The sequence below is a fragment of the Aquarana catesbeiana genome, linkage group LG01 (genome assembly GCF_042186555.1).
Source record: "Aquarana catesbeiana isolate 2022-GZ linkage group LG01, ASM4218655v1, whole genome shotgun sequence".
NCBI lineage: Eukaryota > Metazoa > Chordata > Amphibia > Anura > Ranidae > Aquarana > Aquarana catesbeiana.
Window position 1 is genome coordinate 762,493,979 of NC_133324.1, and position 19,578 is coordinate 762,513,556.

Below are 19,578 nucleotides of genomic sequence, written 5' to 3' on the forward strand. Positions count from 1 at the left end.
ATGGAGTTTTTTGGCAAGGACATTGGTGTGTAGGGAAATGGCATCAATCCTGGCATGACAAGGGATTACCTAAAAATAAAAAAAATAAAAAAAATAATTATTTCCAGTCCTGATACCCTGATAAGCTTTGGGATTCTAACTTCTGTAACCAGAGGATATTATTCCTTTCTAATAACAAGGGTGGCCAACTTCTAGGATCAGAAGGAGCTGCTGGCCTCCTAAATACATTATAAAGAAGATGGGAATGTATGATCTGGAGTATGGTGGCTTTCAGTTAATCTGGTTCTAGGAGTTAAAGTGATACTAAACACAGCTCTCAAAAATTCCACTCGCCTGCTCGTATTTTGCAAGTGGATTTTGAGGGCTGGCGAGTGTGGGCTGCCTGGGAGAGCGGGGGAGCCATGGGGGCGAGCATCGCTAGGGGAAGAGAGAGGAGAGGAGAGCCACCACCACCTGGATTGGATGGGTGATCTGTCTAACAAAGTGCCTGGAAAGGCGGGGGGGGGGGGGGGGCTGTATATTCTGGCAGAAAAAATGCTGCTAATTTTCATAAGCATGTGTACAAGAGGCAAGAAAAGTAATGCAGACAATACATCTAATGATTGGTAAGCTGTAATGTATTACATTTTTGGGTTTAATACCTCCTTAATTTGCATTTTTTATTTTGGATAGTTTCCTTTTGCATGCAATAGTTTGGCTATTAAAGCGGTAGTAAAGGTTACAATAATAAAAAAAAAAGAACCCTGCAAGGGTGCATACTAACACATTATACAAGACTTACCTTGAAACGAAGCCCTCCGGAGGTGCGCTGTCACTGCTGCAGAGGCTTTCATCTTCCGGGTTTGCGGGCATGTGCGCAGGAGTTACAGAGCTTTGAAGGAACAGCATTTATTATAAGCTTACCTGTAGATTAAAATTCTGAGTTTACTACCACTTGTTTTAATATGTGTAAGTCTACAGAGGGAATATGTGTGTATGATGTGTGTATGCGTGTTTTTTTTTATCTTAATTTTATTTTATTGCATGTATTCCAAAATAAAAATACACAAACTCAAAGACAGTTCGTATAACAGAACCACCCCTATAACCCCTGTATAAGATACCCCAAACAGCTCTGCCCACATCAGCTTATTTAAATATATTACAGAGTATTATATGACTATGTAAACAAAGACGAGGAAAAAAAAAAGAGAGAGAGATTTACAGTGTTTTTGATACTTATTATATACCGTATATACTCGAGTATAAGTCAAAATTTTCAGCCTTTTTTTTGGGCTGAAATTGCCCCCCTCGACTTATACTCCAGTCACCGCCGTCTGTCTGCATGATCAGCATGTCATGCAGGCAGACGGCGGCCGGCGTGTGATAATAAAGTTCGGAGGCTATTCAGGCTTTCAAAAGCCGCGCCTCCTGCTCGTCTGTGATAGGCTGAACAGCTGTCAGTGTACAGCCTATGACAGACATTCTCTCATCCTCGTCCGTGGTATGAGAATGAGAGAATGTCCGTGATAGGCTGACCGCTGACTGCTGATTGTTCTGCCTATCACAGACGAGGAGGAGGCGCAGCTTTTGAACATTGGAATGGCTGCCGAACTTTATTATCACACGCCGATCGGATGATGGAGATCGCCACAGGGAGAATGGAGATTGCCACAGGGAGGCTGCACAGGACACAGGTAGGCTGCATAGGGGCACAGGACACATGCACACAGGACACATACACATGTACAGGACACATGCACACATGTACAGGACACAGGGACACATGTAAAGGACACAGGGACACATGTACCAGACACAGGGACACATAAACATGTACAGGACACATGTACAGGACACATACACATGTACAGGACACATGTACATGTACAGGACACATGTACAGGACACATACACATGTACAGGATACAGGTAGGCTGCACAGGACACAGGGAGGCATGCAGCTGCAGATGGGCATTGTTGACCCTCTGCATTTCTCACCCTCTTCTTATAGTCGGGTCAATAAGTTTTTCCCAGTTTTTTGTGGTAAATTAGGGGCCTTGACTTATACTCGGATCGACTTATACTCGAGTATATACGGTAATAAAAAAAATGTATTAGATTTGTTTATAAATTGATTGTAGAGCAGTGGTTCTCAACTTCTGTTCTCGGGACCCACTAACAGGCCAGGTTTTCAAGATAACTGAAATACATCACAGGGGATATCATTTGCTGCTCAGTGATTGCAGTATTCTAGTCCCAAGGTAATTCTTAAAATCTGGCCTGTTGGTGGGTCCTGAGGACAGAAATTGAGAACCACTGTTATAGAGTTTTGTGTGTAAATATATCTGTTTACATTTTTGGGTCCAATATATATATATATAATATAACGAGAAAATGAATTTCTCTTCTACCCTAGCTGCTGGCCATGTTTAGTTTTATTGGGCTTATTTCCCCTTTAATGATATGACGTAGAATGGAATGGGGATGTAGAATGGAATGGTGATGTAGTAAGGTGATGTAGAATGGTGATATAGTATAGTTATGGAGAATGGTAATGGAGAATGGTCATGCAGAATAGTGATGTAGAGTGGAATAGTGATGGTGATGGAGGATAGTGATGGAGAAAGGTGATGGAGAATGGTGATGGAAAATGGTGATATAGAATAGTGATGGAGAATGGTGATGGAGAATGGTGATATAGAATAGTGATGGAGAATAGTGATGGAGAATGGTGATATAGAATAGTGATGGAGAATGGTGATGGAGATGGAGAATGGTGATATAGAATAGTGATATAGAATGGAATGGTGATGGAGAATGGTGATATAGAATGGAATGGTGATATAGAATGGAATGGTGATATGGAATGGTGATATGGAATGGTGATATAGAATGGAATGGTGATGAAGATATAGAATGGTGATGGAGGATAGTGATATAGAATGGAATAGTGATATATGAAATAGTGATGGACAATGGTGATGGAGGATAGTGATATAGAATGTTGATGTAGAAGTGGAATGGAATGGTGATGTGGAATGGAATAGTGATGGATAATGGTGATATAGAATGGAATGGTAATCTAGAATGGTGATGGAGAATGGTGATTGGAATAGAATGGTGATCTAAAATGGTGATGGAGAATGGTGATCTAGAATGGAATAGTGATCTAGAATGGCGATCTAGAATGAAATGGTGATCTAGAAAGGTGATCTAGAATGGTGATGGAAAATGGTGATGGAGAATGGTGTTCTAGAATGGTGATGGAGAATGGTGATCTAAAATGGTGATCTAGAATGGAATAATGATCTAGAAAGGTGATCTAGAATGTGATAGAGGATAATGATGGAGAATTGAATAGTGATGTAGAATGGAGATGGAGAATGGAGATGGAGAATAGTGATATAGAATGGAATGTGATGGAGAATGGTTATGGAGAATGGTGATGGAGAATAAAATTGTGATCTAGAATGGTGATGGAGAATAGAATGGTGATCTAGAATGGTGATGGAGAATGGTGATGGAGGATAATGATGGAGAATGTGGATGGAGAATTGAATAGTGATGTAGAATGGAGTTGGAGAATAGTGATATAGAATAGCGATGGAGAATGGAATAGTGATGTGGAATAATGATGTAGAATAGTGATGTAGAATGGTGATGGAGAATGGTGATGGATAATGGTGATATAGAATAGTGATGGAGAATGGTGATATAGAATAGTGATGGAGAATGGTAATGGAGAATGGTGATATAGAATAGTGATGGAGAATGGTGATATAGAATAGTGATGGAGAATGGTGATATAGAATGGTGATATAGAATAGTGATGGAGAATAGTGATATAGAATGGTGATGGAGAATGGAGAATGGTGATATAGAATGGTGATGGAGAATGGCGATATAGAATGGTGATATGGAATAGGATGGTGATTAGGGATGAGCTGAACACCCCCCGGTTCGGTTCGCACCAGAACCTGCGAACGGACCGAAAATTTGCGCGAACTTTAGAACCCCATTGAAGTCTATGGGACTCGAACGTTCGAAATCAAAATTTTAAAGGTTAATTTGCATGGTATTATCCTAAAAAGGGTTTGGGGACCCGGGTCCTGCCCCAGGGGACATGTATCAATGCAAAAAAAAGTTTTAAAAACGGCCGTTTTTTTGGGAGCAGTGATTTTAATGATGCTTAAAGTGAAAAAAAAAGTGAAATATTCCTTTAAATATTGTACCTGGAGTGTGTGTATAGTATGCCTGTAAAGTGGTGCGTATTTCCCGTGCTTAGAACAGTCCCTGCACAAAATGACATTTTTAAAGGAATAAAAGTCATTTAAAACTGCTTACGGCTTTAATGTAATGTCAGGTCCTGGCAATATGGATGAAAATCAGTGAGACAAGCGGCATGGGTACCCCCCACCCCCCAGTCCATTACCAGGCCCTTTGGGTCTTGTATGGATATTAAGGGGAACCCCGCACCTAAATTAAAAAAAGGAAAGGCGTGGGGCCCCCAGGCCCTATATACTCTGAACAGCAGTATACAGGCGGCGTAAACAAGACAGAGACTGTAGGTTTGTTGTTAAGTAGAATCTGTTTGTAATTTTGAACTGGTACATTTTTAAAGTGTAGCTCCAGCCAAAAAATCTATTTTAAGCTTTTTGGAAAACATAGGGAAGGGTTTTCACCCCTGTGACATTTGTTTTGCTGTCTGTGCACCTCTTCAGAAGATTTCACCTCACTCTCTATCCCAAAGACAAATGTTTTTTGACAATTTGGGGTTTTTAGTGAAATAAGGATTGTTGATAAAGCATCAGTGGAGAGGAGACACGTTTTTCCCATATTAACTCTTATAGGAGAGAATTTCCCTTCCTAGGGGTAGATTTAATCTCACTTCCTGTTGTCTCTTTCCGTTTGCAAGTAGGAGTCGTTTGTAAGTTGGATGTTTGGAAGAAGGGGCCTGCCCTATATACTCAGCAGAAATTTGGGCCTTAGGTGTTGGTGTTGCCACAACACTGTAAGCCCTCACAGTTACCCTTGGTGGGCGCAGGAACGGGCCCTGCTGTGAAATATTAGATTAAGAATTGCAATTACATGCCCCTGTTGAACAGGGTCAGAAAAATTGGGCCTTTGGTGGTGGTGGTGGTGCTGGTGCCACAACACTGTAGGTACTCACAGTTACTCTTGGTGGGCACAGAAACGGGCCCTGCTGTGAAATATTAGATCAAGAATTGTAATTACATGCACCTGTTGAAGAGGGGCAGAAAAATTGGGCCTTTGGTGGTGGTGATGTTGCCACAACACTGTAAGTCCTCACAGTTACTTTTGGTGGGCGCTGGAACGGGCCCTGCTGTGAAATATTAGATCAAGAATTGTAATTACATGCCCCTGTTGAACAGGGGCAGAAAAATTGGGCCTTTGGTGGTGGTGGTGCTGGTGCCACAACACTGCAACCCCTTACAGATACTCTAGTTGGAGTGCAGGGACGAGCCCTGCTGCAAAGTATTGCATCAAAAATTGTAATTACACGCCCCTATTAAACAGGGGCTGAAAAATTGGGCCTTAGGCACTGGTGCTGGTGCCAAAACACTGCAACCCCTCACAAATACTCTAGTTGAGCGCAGCAACGAACCCTCCTTGCAAAATATTGCATCAAAAATTGTAATTACACACCCCTGTAATAACAGGGGCTGAAAAATTAGGCCTTAGGCACTGGTGCTGGTGCCACAACACTACAACACCTCACAAATGCTCTAGTTGAGCGCAGCAACGAACCCTCCTTGCAAAATATTGCATCAAAAACTGTAAGTAAACGCCCCTGTTAAACAGGAGCTGAAAAATTGGGCCTTAGCCACTGGTGGCGGCGCCGAGAACCAAAAATATTCTTACAAGCTATCAGCATGATCATTGAGGAGGAAGAGGATAGTCACTCAGCATAACAGGATAGTCACTCAGCATCAGCATAGGCAGTCTTGAAGGGATCTGACATTTCAAAAAAAATTATTCAGTTACATCAGCATCAGGTGCTTGGTAGCTGGTGGTGTTCCAAGACTCCAAGATTCATTTTTATGAAGGTCAGTTGATCGACCGAGTCGGTGGACAGGCGCACCCTATGATCGGTTACAAAGCCTCCAGCAGCACTGAATGTGCGTTCTGAAAGAACGCTGGATGCAGGACAGGCCAGTAGCTCAATTGCATACTGTGCAAGCTCTGGCCAGTGATCCATCCTCAAGACCCAGTAACCCAAAGGATTTTCGGTGGGAAAGGTGTCCAAGTCAGATCTTGCCCCTAGGTATTCCTGCACCATGTAAAACAGACGCTGGCGATGGTTGCTGGAACCGATCATACCTTGGGGCTGCGGACTAAAAAACTGTCTGAACGCATCGGTCAGATGGCCACCTTCTCCACCGCTCCTTCTTTGACTGACCGAAGCCTCAGCAACACGTTGTCCAGAAACAGGAGTTTGTAACCTCCCAGTCTCTGGGAATGCGTTGCACAAACCTTTCTGCAAGGCCTCCCGAAGATGTTTCATCCTCTGCTCCCTCTGCGACGGCAAGATAAGGTCCGCAACCTTACGCTTGTAATGTGGATCAAGGAGGGTTGCCAGCCAGTAACGATCCCTCTCCTTGATACCACGAATACGAGGATCCTTCCGCAGGCCTTGCAGGATCAGGGAGGCCATGCAGCGTAGGTTTGCTGAGGCATTCGGTCCAGAGTCCTCTCGGTCACTAAGGATGACATGATCCGCAGCCACCTCCTCCCAGCCACGTACAAGTCCATGGGTTTCTTGGGACTGTAAATAATCCCTTGAAGACTGCTGCTGATGCTGAGTGCCAGGCTCTACCTCCATGCTGACACAATCCTCCTCCTCTTAGTGTGTGATCGGCGGGCACGCAGGAACACTGTCTGGATAAAGGGGCCTTGAGAGGTAAGGAAGTCCTCCTCTTCCTGCCTCTGTTCTGCCTCAAGTGCCCTGTCCATTATTCCATGCAGCGTGTGCTCCAACAGGTGGACAAGGGGGACAGTGTCACTGATGCATGCACTGTCACTGCTCACCATCCTCGTGGCCTCCTCAAATGGTGACAGGACAGTATATGCATCCCTGATCATGGCCCACTGGCGTGGGGAAAAAAAACCAAGCTCCCCTGACCCTGTCCTGGTGCCATAGTCGCACAGGTACTCATTGATGGCCCTCTGCTGCGTGTGCAGCCGCTGCAGCATGGCCAACATTGAGTTCCACCTGGTGGGCATGTCACAGATTAGGCGGTTTTTGGGCAGGTTAAATTCCTTTTGGAGGTCAGCCAGCCGAGCACTGGCATTATATGACCAGCGGAAATGCACACAGACTTTCCTGGCCTGCCTCAGGACATCCTGTAAACCCAGGTACCTGCCCAAAAACTGCTGCACCACCAAGTTAAGGACGTGAGCCAAACAGGGCACATGGGTCAGTTGTCCCTGTCGGAGGGCGGAGAGGAGGTTGGTGCCATTGTCGCACACCACCATTCCTGGCTGAAGCTGGCGTGGCGTCAACCACCTCTGAGCCTGCCCCTGCAGAGCTGACAGAATCTCTGCCCCAGTGTGGCTCCTATCCCCCACGCACACCAGCTCAAGCACCACATGGCATCTTTTTGCCTGCGTGCTTGCGTAGCCCCTTGAACGCCTACAGAGCACCGCTGGTTCCGAAGACAAATCAGCACAGGAAGAGGCCATGGAGGAAGAAGAAGAGGAGGGGGTGGAGGAGAGAGGTGTGCAGAATCACCACTACTAGAATTTTGGAGGCGTGGTGGCGGAACAACCTCCAACACTACTGCACCTTGTCCTTCATCCATCCCAGCTGCCAGAAGAGTCACCCAATCTGCCATGAAAGATAGGTAACGTCCCTGTCCATGCCTGCTGGACCATGAGTCAGCAGTACTATGCACCTTACCACTGACCGCCCTGTCCAGCGAGGCCAAGACATTGCCTTCCACATGCCGGTAGAGAGCCGGAATTGCCTTCCGTGAGAAAAAGTGGCATTTGGGAACCTGCCACTGAGGAACCGCACATTCCACAAACTCACGGAAGGGGGCAGAGTCTACCATCTGAAAAGGCAGCATTTTCCTTTTTCATTTCCTCTCCTATTATCAAGTTTTCTGCATCTCAAGCTTTCTGTTAGCTTCATTATATCTCTCTTATCTAACTGATGCAAGGTTTTTCATCTTGTTCTTACACTTTGATTTCTATGTTTACTCTGAAGGAAGGTTTTCCTTTTTCTACTCAATTACTACATTGATTCTCATCCTCCTTTCTGAATATACAGAACTGTTTAATATATCTCAGGCTTCTTGACACTCATTGTATATATCCGAGCATTGAAATTGACTTTGCTTCTCATAATATTTGTACCCAGTTTGTGACATAACTGTTTATTTTTGTAATTATTTTCTTTAATAAAATTTATTAAACAAAAAAACTGAAAAGGCAGCAATTGAAGTGCTAGCAATTTAGCCAAGCTAGCATTCAATCGCTAGGCATGTGGATGGCTGGGAGCGAACTTCTTTCGGCGGTGCAGCAGCTGGGGCAGGGAAATTTGCCTGGTACAATCTGACGTTGGTGTACCGATAGCAGATTGCCCGCAAGTACTTGGCTGTGACACACCTAATTCTACACCTTCATTCCTCTCAGTGCAGGTCTCAGAGAGGACTGAAGGTATAGTGGGGTTGAAGATCCCAGCTGATGAGGAGCAAGGAGAGGTCCTCTTTGTCCTTTGGTGTCGGTCTTTTAGGTACGCTTGCCAACAAACTGCATGGCAGGTCAACATATGTCTGGTCAAGCATGTGGTGCCCAAGCGGGTGATGTTTTGGCCACGCGAGATACCCTTGAGACATATGTTGCAAATAGCAGCGGTGGGATCTGATGCACTCATCTCAAAAAAGGCCCACACCAAAGAACTTCTGGAATAACGCGCAGAGACAGCAGTGCCCTGCACATGCGGAGCTTTGCGGTGTGATGCAGTCGGTGTGCTGCCTTTAAGCTGGCCCCTAGAGGCATCCTGCCTCGTTGGAGATGTGCCTCCTCCTCCCTCCTATCAGGCACCCACGTGGAGTCAGTGACCTCATCATCCCCTCCCTTCTCATCACTGAAACAAAGCTGGCAGTATGCTGCAGCTGGGGGAACATGACTGCCAGATTGCTGTCCTTCTTGGGCACCCCCTCTGTCTGGGCTCACGTTACTGCCTTCCTCTAGCGGAGTACCATCATCGGAGCTTTCAAAACACTGGGCATCCTCCTGGAACATGTACCCAACACTGTGGTCAAACAGTTCAGGGGACTCCTCAGGAGGACATGGTGGGGCTAGGGAAGGAGTGACTGATGCCATTGAGCCGAGGGAAGAGGCCGCGCTGGCAGCTGCTTTGCCAGACAACGTACCCTGAGCCTGGGTGAGAAAAGATGAGGAGGATGAGGATGGCTTGGTCATCCACTCTACCAACTCTTCTGCATGATGCGGCTCAACACGGCCAGCTGCTGAAAAAAAGGACAAGCGTGTCCCACGGCCACGTGCTGATGAGGATGCACCGTGTCCACGACCAGCACTGTTGCCTCTAGACACAGAGACTGGTTGCCCTCTTTTATTGGCTTGTGACTGTCTGCCTCTCCTTGTTGGCCTTCCAGACATACTAATGGCCTGCACTGTAGTGAGATGTAGCTGCACAAAACTGGGATGTGTATATATATATATATATATATATATATATATATTAGGGATGAGCTTCGTGTTCGAGTCGAACCCATGTTCGACTCGAACATCGGCTGTTCGCCCGTTCGCCGAATTGCGAACGATATGGGCCGTTCGCGCTAAATTCGTGTGGCGCGTCACGGCCCATAATTCACTGCGGCATCGCAGTGCATTGCTGGCTGATGATTGGCCAAGCATGCACTATGACCCGCATGCTTGGCCAATCACAGCGCTGTCAGTAGAGAGAGCTGTAATTGGCCAAAGCCAGGGTGGCTTTGGCCAATTATGGCTCAGGGGATTTAGTACACACCCCACACTATATAAGGCCGCCTGCACGGCGGCCCTGTGTAGTGTGTGTTCCGGTGTGCTGAGAGATAGAGAGAGAGAGAGACAGTGTCATTTGATTTGAGTTAGATAGATTAGGCAGAACAGTCAGTCAGTTAGCTGCACTTACAGTGTATTGTGTATATATATGCATCCCAGGTGTTGCATATATATATATATACACTGTATTCAGTTTAGCTAGATCCGTTCCTGTTATCTTCTATCTAGACTATTTACATTTAGTGCAGTGCGTCCTGCTCACAGTGTTCAGCTAGATCCGTTCCTGCTATTTACATTTAGTGCAGTGCGTCCTGCTCACAGTGTTCAGCTAGATCCGTTCCTGTTATCTTCTAGACTATTTACATTTAGTGCAGTGCGTCCTGCTCACAGTGTTCAGCTAGATCCGTTCCTGCAATTTACATTTAGTGCAGTGCGTCCTGCTCACAGTGTTCAGCTAGATCCGTTCCTGCTATTTACATTTAGTGCAGTGCGTCCTGCTCACAGTGTTCAGCTAGATCCGTTCCTGCTATTTACATTTAGTGCAGTGCGTCCTGCTCACAGTGTTCAGCTAGATCCGTTCCTGTTATTTACATTTAGTGCAGTGCGTCCTGCTCACAGTGTTCAGCTAGATCCGTTCCTGCTATTTACATTTAGTGCAGTGCGTCCTGCTCACAGTGTTCAGCTAGATCCGTTCCTGCTATTTACATTTAGTGCAGTGCGTCCTGCTCACAGTGTTCCGCTAGATCCGTTCCTGCTATTTACATTTAGTGCAGTGCGTCCTGCTCACAGTGTTCAGCTAGATCTGTTCCTGCTATTTACATTTAGTGCAGTGCGTCCTGCTCACAGTGTTCAGCTAGATCCGTTCCTGCTATTTACATTTAGTGCAGTGCGTCCTGCTCACAGTGTTCAGCTAGATCCGTTCCTGTTATTTACATTTAGTGCAGTGCGTCCTGCTCACAGTGTTCAGCTAGATCCGTTCCTGCTATTTACATTTAGTGCAGTGCGTCCTGCTCACAGTGTTCAGCTAGAGCCGTTCCTGCTATTTACATTTAGTGCAGTGCGTCCTGCTCACAGTGTTCAGCTAGATCCGTTCCTGTTATCTTCTAGACTATTTACATTTAGTGCAGTGCGTCCTGCTCACAGTGTTCAGCTAGATCCGTTCCTGCTATTTACATTTAGTGCAGTGCGTCCTGCTCACAGTGTTCAGCTAGATCCGTTCCTGTTATCTTCTAGACTATTTACATTTAGTGCAGTGCGTCCTGCTCACAGTGTTCAGCTAGATCCGTTCCTGTTATCTTCTAGACTATTTACATTTAGTGCAGTGCGTCCTGCTCACAGTGTTCAGCTAGATCCGTTCCTGTTATCTTCTAGACTATTTACATTTAGTGCAGTGCGTCCTGCTCACAGTGTTCAGCTAGATCCGTTCCTGTTATCTTCTAGACTATTTACATTTAGTGCAGTGCGTCCTGCTCACAGTGTTCAGCTAGATCCGTTCCTGTTATCTTCCTACTGACAGGCAGGCTTGTCTGGTTACAGTATATAAAGCTACCTGAAGAAAATTACAGGTGTTCTATTTGATCCTATTAGTACCACGGTCAGGCAGCTAGACTATTTACATTTAGTACAGTGCGTCCTGCTCACAGTGTTCAGCTAGATCCGTTCCTGTTATCTTCCTACTGACAGGCAGGCTTGTCTGGTTACAGTATATAAAGCTACCTGAAGAAAATTACAGGTGTTCTATTTGATCCTATTAGTACCACGGTCAGGCAGCTAGACTATTTACATTTAGTACAGTGCGTCCTGCTCACAGTGTACAGCTAGATCCGTTCCTGTTATCTTCCTACTGACAGGCAGGCTTGTCTGGTTACAGTATATAAAGCTACCTGAAGAAAATTACAGGTGTTCTATTTGATCCTATTAGTACCACGGTCAGGCAGCTAGACTATTTACATTTAGTACAGTGCGTCCTGCTCACAGTGTTCAGCTAGATCCGTTCCTGTTATCTTCCTACTGACAGGCAGGCTTGTCTGGTTACAGTATATAAAGCTACCTGAAGAAAATTACAGGTGTTCTATCCCAGCTTAGTGCAGCTACAGGCCATTAGTATGTCTGGAAGGCCAAGAAGGAGAAGCAGACAGTCACAAGCCAATAAGAGAGGGCAAGCAGGCTCTGTGTCTAGTGCTGGTCGTGGAGACGGTGCATCCTCATCAGCACGTGGCCATGGGACACGCTTGGCCTTTTTTTCGGCAGCTGGCCGTGTTGAGCCGCAACATGCGGAAGACTTGGTCGAGTGGATGACCAAGCCGTCCTCATCCTCCTCATCCTCTCTCACCCATGCCCAGGGTGCTTTGTCTGGCAAAGCAGCGGCCTCTTCCCTCAGCTCAATGTCATCAGTGACTCCTTCCCTAGCTCCACCATGTCCTCATGAGGATTCCCTCGAACTGTTTGACCACAGTGTTGGGTACATGCTCCAGGAGGATGCCCAGCGTTTGGAAGGCTCTGATGACGATACTGAGCTCGATGAAGGCAGTAACATGAGCACGGACAGAGGGGGTGCCCAAGAAGGACAGCAATCTGGCAGTCATGCTCCCCCTGCTGCAGCATACTGCCAGGTTTGCTCCAGTGATGAGGAGGGAGGGGATGATGAGGTCACTGACTCAACGTGGGTGCCTGATAGGAGAGAGGAGGAGGAGGAGGAGGCGGCGGCACATCACCAACGAGGCAGGATGCCCTCCAGGGGCCAGCCTAAGGGCAGCACATTGACTGCATCACACCCCAAAGCTCCACATGTGCAGGGCGCTGCAGTCTCTGCGCGTTATTCAAAAAGTTCTTTGGTGTGGGCCTTTTTTGAGACGAGTGCATCAGATCGCACCGCTGCTATTTGCAACATATGTCTCAAGCGTATCTCGCGTGGCCAAAACATCTCCCGCTTGGGTACCACATGCTTGACCAGACATATGTTGACCTGCCATGCAGTTCGTTGGCAAGCGTATCTAAAAGACCCACACCAAAGAACAAAGAGGATCTCTCCTTGCTCCTCATCAGCTGAGATTTCCAACCCCACTAGACCTTCAGTCCTCTCTGAGACCTGCAGTGAGAGGAATGAAGGTGTAGAATTAGGTGTGTCACAGCCAAGTACTTGTGGGCAATCTGCTTTTGGTACACCGACGTCAGATTGTACCAGGCAAATTTCCCTGCCCCAGCTGCTGCACCGCCGAAAGAAGTTTGCTCCCAGCCATCCACATGCCCAGCGGTTGAATGCTAGCTTGGCAAAATTGCTAGCACTTCAACTGCTGCCTTTTCAGTTGGTAGACTCTGCCCCCTTCCGTGAGTTTGTGGAATGTGCGGTTCCTCAGTGGCAGGTACCCAAACGCCACTTTTTCTCACGGAAGGCGATTCCGGCTCTCTACCGGCATGTGGAAGGCAATGTCCATGCCTCGCTGGACAGGGCGGTCAGCGGTAAGGTGCATATTACCGCTGACTCATGGTCCAGCAGGCATGGACAGGGACGTTACCTAAGTTTCACGGCGCATTGGGTGACTCTGCTGGCAGCTGGGAAGGATGCAGGACAAGGTGCAGTAGTGTTGGAGGTTGTTCCGCCACCACGCCTCCAAAATGCTGATTGTGACACACCTCTCTCCTCCACCCCCTCCTCTTCTTCTTCCTCCATGGCCTCTTCCTCGGAACCAGCGGTGCTCCGTAGGCGTTCAAGGGGCTACGCAAGTACGCAGGCCAAAAGATGCCATGCGGTGCTTGAGCTGGTGTGCTTGGGGGACAGGAGCCACACTGGGGCAGAGGTTCTGTCAGCTCTGCAGGGGCAGGTTCAGAGGTGGTTGACGCCACGCCAACTTAAGGCAGGAATGGTGGTTTGCGACAATGGCACCAACCTCCTCTCTGCCCTCCGACAGGGACAAATGACCCATGTGCCCTGTTTGGCTCACGTCCTTAACTTGGTGGTGCAGCGGTTCTTGGGCAGGTACCCGGGCTTACAGGATGTCCTGAGGCAGGCCAGGAAAGTCTGTGTGCATTTCCGCCGGTCATATAATGCCAGTGCTCGGCTGACGGACCTCCAAAAGGAGTTTAACCTGCCCAAGAACCGCCTAATCTGTGACATGCCCACCAGGTGGAACTCAACGTTGGCCATGCTGCAGCGGCTGCACACGCAGCAGAGGGCCATCAATGAGTACCTGTGCGACTATGGCACCAGGACAGGGTCAGGGGAGCTTGGTTTTTTTTCCCCACGCCAGTGGGCCATGATCAGGGATGCATGCACTGTCCTGTCACCATTCGAGGAGGCCACGAGGATGGTGAGCACTGACAGTGCATGCATCAGTGACACTGTCCCCCTTGTCCACCTGTTGGAGCACACGCTGCGTGGAATAATGGACAGGGCACTTGAGTCAGAACAGAGGCAGGAAGAGGAGGACTTCCTTAGCTCTCAAGGCCCCCTTTATCCAGACAGTGTTCCTGCGTGCCCGCCGATCACACAGGAAGAGGACGAGGAGGAGGAGGAGGAGGAGGAAGATTGTGTCAGTATGGAGGTGGAGCCTGGCACTCAGCATCAGCAGCAGTCTTTAAGGGATCAGTCCCAAGGAACACATGGACTTGTACGTGGCTGGGAGGAGGTGGCTGCGGACGTTGTTGTCCTTAGTGACCCAGAGGACTCCGGACCGAATGCCTCAGCAAACCTACGCTGCATGGCCTCCCTGATCCTGCAAAGCCTGCGTAAGGATCCTCGTATTCGTGGTATCAAGGAGAAGGACCAATACTGGCTGGCAACCCTCCTTGATCCACGTTACAAGGGTAAGGTTGCGGACCTTATCTTGCCATCGCAGAGGGAGCAGAGGATGAAACATCTTCGGGAGGCCTTGCAGAAAGGTCTGTGCAACGCGTTCCCAGAGACTGGGAGGTTACAAACTCCTGTTTCTGGACAACGTGTTGCTGAGGCTTCGGTCAGTCAAAGAAGGAGCGGTGGAGAAGGTGGCCGTCTGACCGATGCGTTCAGACAATTTTTTGGTCCGCAGCCCCAAGGTATGATCGGTTCCAGCAACCATCGCCAGCGTCTGTTTTACATGGTGCAGGAATACCTAGGGGCAAGATCAGACTTGGACACCTTTCCCACCGAAAATCCTCTGGGTTACTGGGTCTTGAGGATGGATCACTGGCCAGAGCTTGCACAGTATGCAATTGAGCTACTGGCCTGTCCTGCATCCAGCGTTCTTTCGGAACGCACATTCAGTGCTGCTGGAGGCGTGGTAACCGATCACAGGGTGCGTCTGTCCACCGACTTGGTCGATCGGCTGACCTTCATAAAAATGAATGAGTCTTGGATCACCACCAGCTACCAAGCACCTGATGCTGATGTAACCGAATAATTTTTTTTGAAATCTCAGATCCCTTCAAAGACTGCCTATGCTGATGCTGAGTGACTATCCCTGAGTAATTATCCTCTTCCTCCTCAATCATCACGCTGATAGCTTGTAAGAACATTTTTGGTTCTGGGCGCCACCACCAGTGCCTAAGGCACAATTTTTCAGCCCCTGTTTAACAGGGGCGTGTAATTACAATTTTTGATGTAATACTTTGCTGCAGGGCTCGTTCCTGCATTCCAACTAGAGTGTCTGTGAGGGGTTGCAGTGTTGTGGCACCAGCACCAGTGCCTAAGGCCCAATTTTTCTGCCCCTGTCTAACAGGGGCGTGTAATTACAATTTTTGATGCAATACTTTGCAGCAGGGCTCGTTCCTGCGTTCCAACTAGAGTGTCTGTGAGGGGTTGCAGTGTTGTGGCACCAGCACCAGTGCCTAAGGCCCAATTTTTCTGCCCCTGTCTAACAGGGGCGTGTAATTACAATTTTTGAAGCAATACTTTGCAGCAGGGCTCGTTCCTGCGTTCCAACTAGAGTGTCTGTGAGGGGTTGCAGTGTTGTGGCACCAGCACCAGTGCCTAAGGCCTAATTTTTCAGCTCCTGTTCAACAGGGGCATGTAATTACAATTCTTGATCTAATATTTCACAGCAGGGCCCTGTGAGGGCTTACAGTGTTGTGGCCACAGCAACACCTAAGGCCCAAATTTCTGCTGAGTATATAGGGCAGGACCCTACTTTCAAACATCTAACTTACAAACGACTCCTACTTGCAAACGGAAGGAGACAACAGGAAGTGAGATGAAATCTACCCCTAGGAACGGAAATTCTCTCCTGTAAGAGTTAATATGGGAAAACAATTTCTCCTTTCCACTGATGCTTTCCAATCCTTGTTCCACAAAAAAACCCAAATTTTCAAAAAACATTTTTCATTGGGACAAAAAAGTGAGGTGAAATCTTCTGAAGAGGAGGAAAGACAGCAAAACAAATGTCACAGGGGTGATAACCCTTCCCTATGTTTTCCAAAAAGCTTAGAAAAGATTTTTTGGCTGGAGCTAAACACGTTAAAAATGTTCAAAATTACAAACAGATTCTACTTAACAACAAACCTACAGTCCCTGTCTTGTTTGCACCGCCTGTATACTGCTGTTCAGAGTATATAGGGCCTGGTGGCCCCACACCTTTCCTTATTTTAATTTGGGTGCGGGGTTCCCCTTAATATCCATACAAGACCCAAAAGGCCTGATAATGGACTGGGGGGTACCCATGCCGTTTGTCTCACTGATTTTCATCCATATTGCCATGACCCGACATGACATTAAACCCGCAAGCAGTTTTAAATGAGATTTTTTCCTTTAAAAATGACATTTGGTGCAGGGACTGTTCTAAACATGGGAAACACGCGTCACTTTACAGGCATACTATAGACACCCCCCAGGTACGATATTTAAAGGAATATTTCACTTTTTTTTTTTTACTTTAAGCATCATTAAAATCACTGCTCCCGAAAAAACGGCCGTTTTTAAAAGTTTTTTTTGCATTAATACATGTCCCCTGGGGTAGGACCCGGGTCCCCAAACCCTTTTTAGGACAATACCATGCAAATTAGCCTTTAAAATGAGCACTTTTGATTTCGAACGTTCGAGTCCCATAGACGTCAATGGGGTTCTAACGTTCGTGCGAACTTTCGGTCCGTTCGCGGGTTCTGGTGCGAACCGAACCGGGGGGTGTTCGGCTCATCCCTAATATATATATATATATATATATATATATATATATATATATATATATACTGATTATACAGCAGCTAGCAGAATGCCTGCCTGTGGTATTTAATAGTATCAGAAGAAGCACACCAGCACTTGTCTTCAGGTAGCTATAGGTGCAACTGTGCAGGGTACACTGTACACTAACTGTAAATACTTCAAGCTGCCTGCCTGTGTTATTAATAGGATAAGAAGAAGAACACAAGCACTTGTCTTCAGGTAGCTATGCTGTAGGTGCAACTGTGCAGGGTACACAGTACACTAACTGTAAATACTTCAAGAGCCTGCCTGTGCTATTAATAGGATCAGAAAACGAACACAAGCACTTGTCTTCAGGTAGCTATAGGTGCAACTGTGCAGGGTACACAGTACACTAACTACATTTTTCAAGAGCCTGCCTGTGCTATTAATAGGATCAGAAGAAGCACACAAGCACTTGTCTTCAGGTAGCTATACTGTAGGTGTAGCTGTGCAGGGTACACAGTACACTAACTGTAAATACTTCAAGAGCCTGCCTGTGCTATTAATAGGATCAGAAGAAGCACACAAGCACTTGTCTTCAGGTAGCTATAGGTGCAACTATGCAGGCTACACAGTACACTAACTGTAAATACTTCAAGAGCCTGCCTGTGCTATTAATAGGATCAGAAGAAGAACACAAGCACTTGTCTTCAGGTAGCTATAGGTGCAACTGTGCAGGGTACACAGTACACTAACTACATTTTTCAAGAGCCTGCCTGTGCTATTAATAGGATCAGAAGAAGCACACAAGCACTTGTCTTCAGGTAGCTATACTGTAGGTGCAACTGTGCAGGCTACACAGTACACTAACTGTAAATACTTCAAGAGCCTGCCTGTGCTATTAATAGGATCAGAAGAAGCACACAAGCACTTGTCTTCAGGTAGCTATAGGTGCAACTGTGCAGGGTACACAGTACACTAACTGTAAATACTTCAAGAGCCTGCCTGTGCTATTAATAGGATCAGAAGAAGAACACAAGCACTTGTCTTCAGGTAGCTATACTGTAGGTGCAACTGTGCAGGGTACACAGTGCTATTAATGGTGGTTGGTGGATGGTGATGTAGAATGGTGATGGAGAATGTTGATATAGAATAATGATGGAGAATGGTGATATAGAATAGTGATATAGAATATGATGGTGATATAGAATGGTAATATAGAATGGTGATGGAGAATGGGGATATAGAATGGCGATATAGAATGATGATATAGAATAGTGATGGAGAATGGTGATATAGAATGGTGATATAGAATGGTGACATAGAATTGTGATATAGAATAGTGATATAAAATGGTGATATAGAATGGTGACATAGAATGGTGATGTAGAATGGTGATATAGAATGGTGATATACAATGGTGATATAGAATAGTGATGGTGAATTGTGATATAGAATGGTGATGGAGAATAGTGATATAGAATGGTGATGGAGAATAGTGATATAGAATGGTGATATAGAATAGTGATGGAGAATGGTGATATAGAATGGTGATGGAGAATAGTGATATAGAATGGTGATTATAGAATGGTGATGGAGCATAGTGATATAGAATGGTGATATAGAATGGTGATGGAGAATAGTGATATAGAATGGTGATATAGAATGGTGATGGAGAATAGTGATATAGAATGGTGATATAGAATGGTCATATAGAATAGTGATGGAGAATGGTGATATAGAATGGTGATGGAGAATAGTGATATAGAATAGTGATGGAGAATGGTGATGGAAAATGGTGATATAGAATGGTGATGGAGAATGGTGATATAGAATGGTGATGGAGAATAGTGATATAGAATAGTGATATAGAATGGTGATATAGAATAGTGATGGAGAATGGTGATATAGAATGGTGATGGAGAATAGTGATATAGAATAGTGATGGAGAATGGTGATGGAGAATGGTGATATAGAATTGTGATGGAGAATAGTGATATAGAATAGTGATATAAAATAGTGATGGAGAATGGTGATGGAGAATAGTGATATAGAATAGTGATATAGAATGGTGATATAGAATGGTGATATAGAATAGTGATGGAGAATGGTGATATAGAATGGTGATGGAGAATAGTGATATAGAATGGTGATTATAGAATGGTGATGGAGCATAGTGATATAGAATGGTGATATAGAATGGTGATGGAGAATAGTGATATAGAATGGTGATATAGAATGGTGATGGAGAATAGTGATATAGAATGGTGATATAGAATGGTCATATAGAATAGTGATGGAGAATGGTGATATAGAATGGTGATGGAGAATAGTGATATAGAATAGTGATGGAGAATGGTGATGGAAAATGGTGATATAGAATGGTGATATAGAATGGTGATGGAGAATGGTGATATAGAATGGTGATGGAGAATAGTGATATAGAATAGTGATATAGAATGGTGATATAGAAT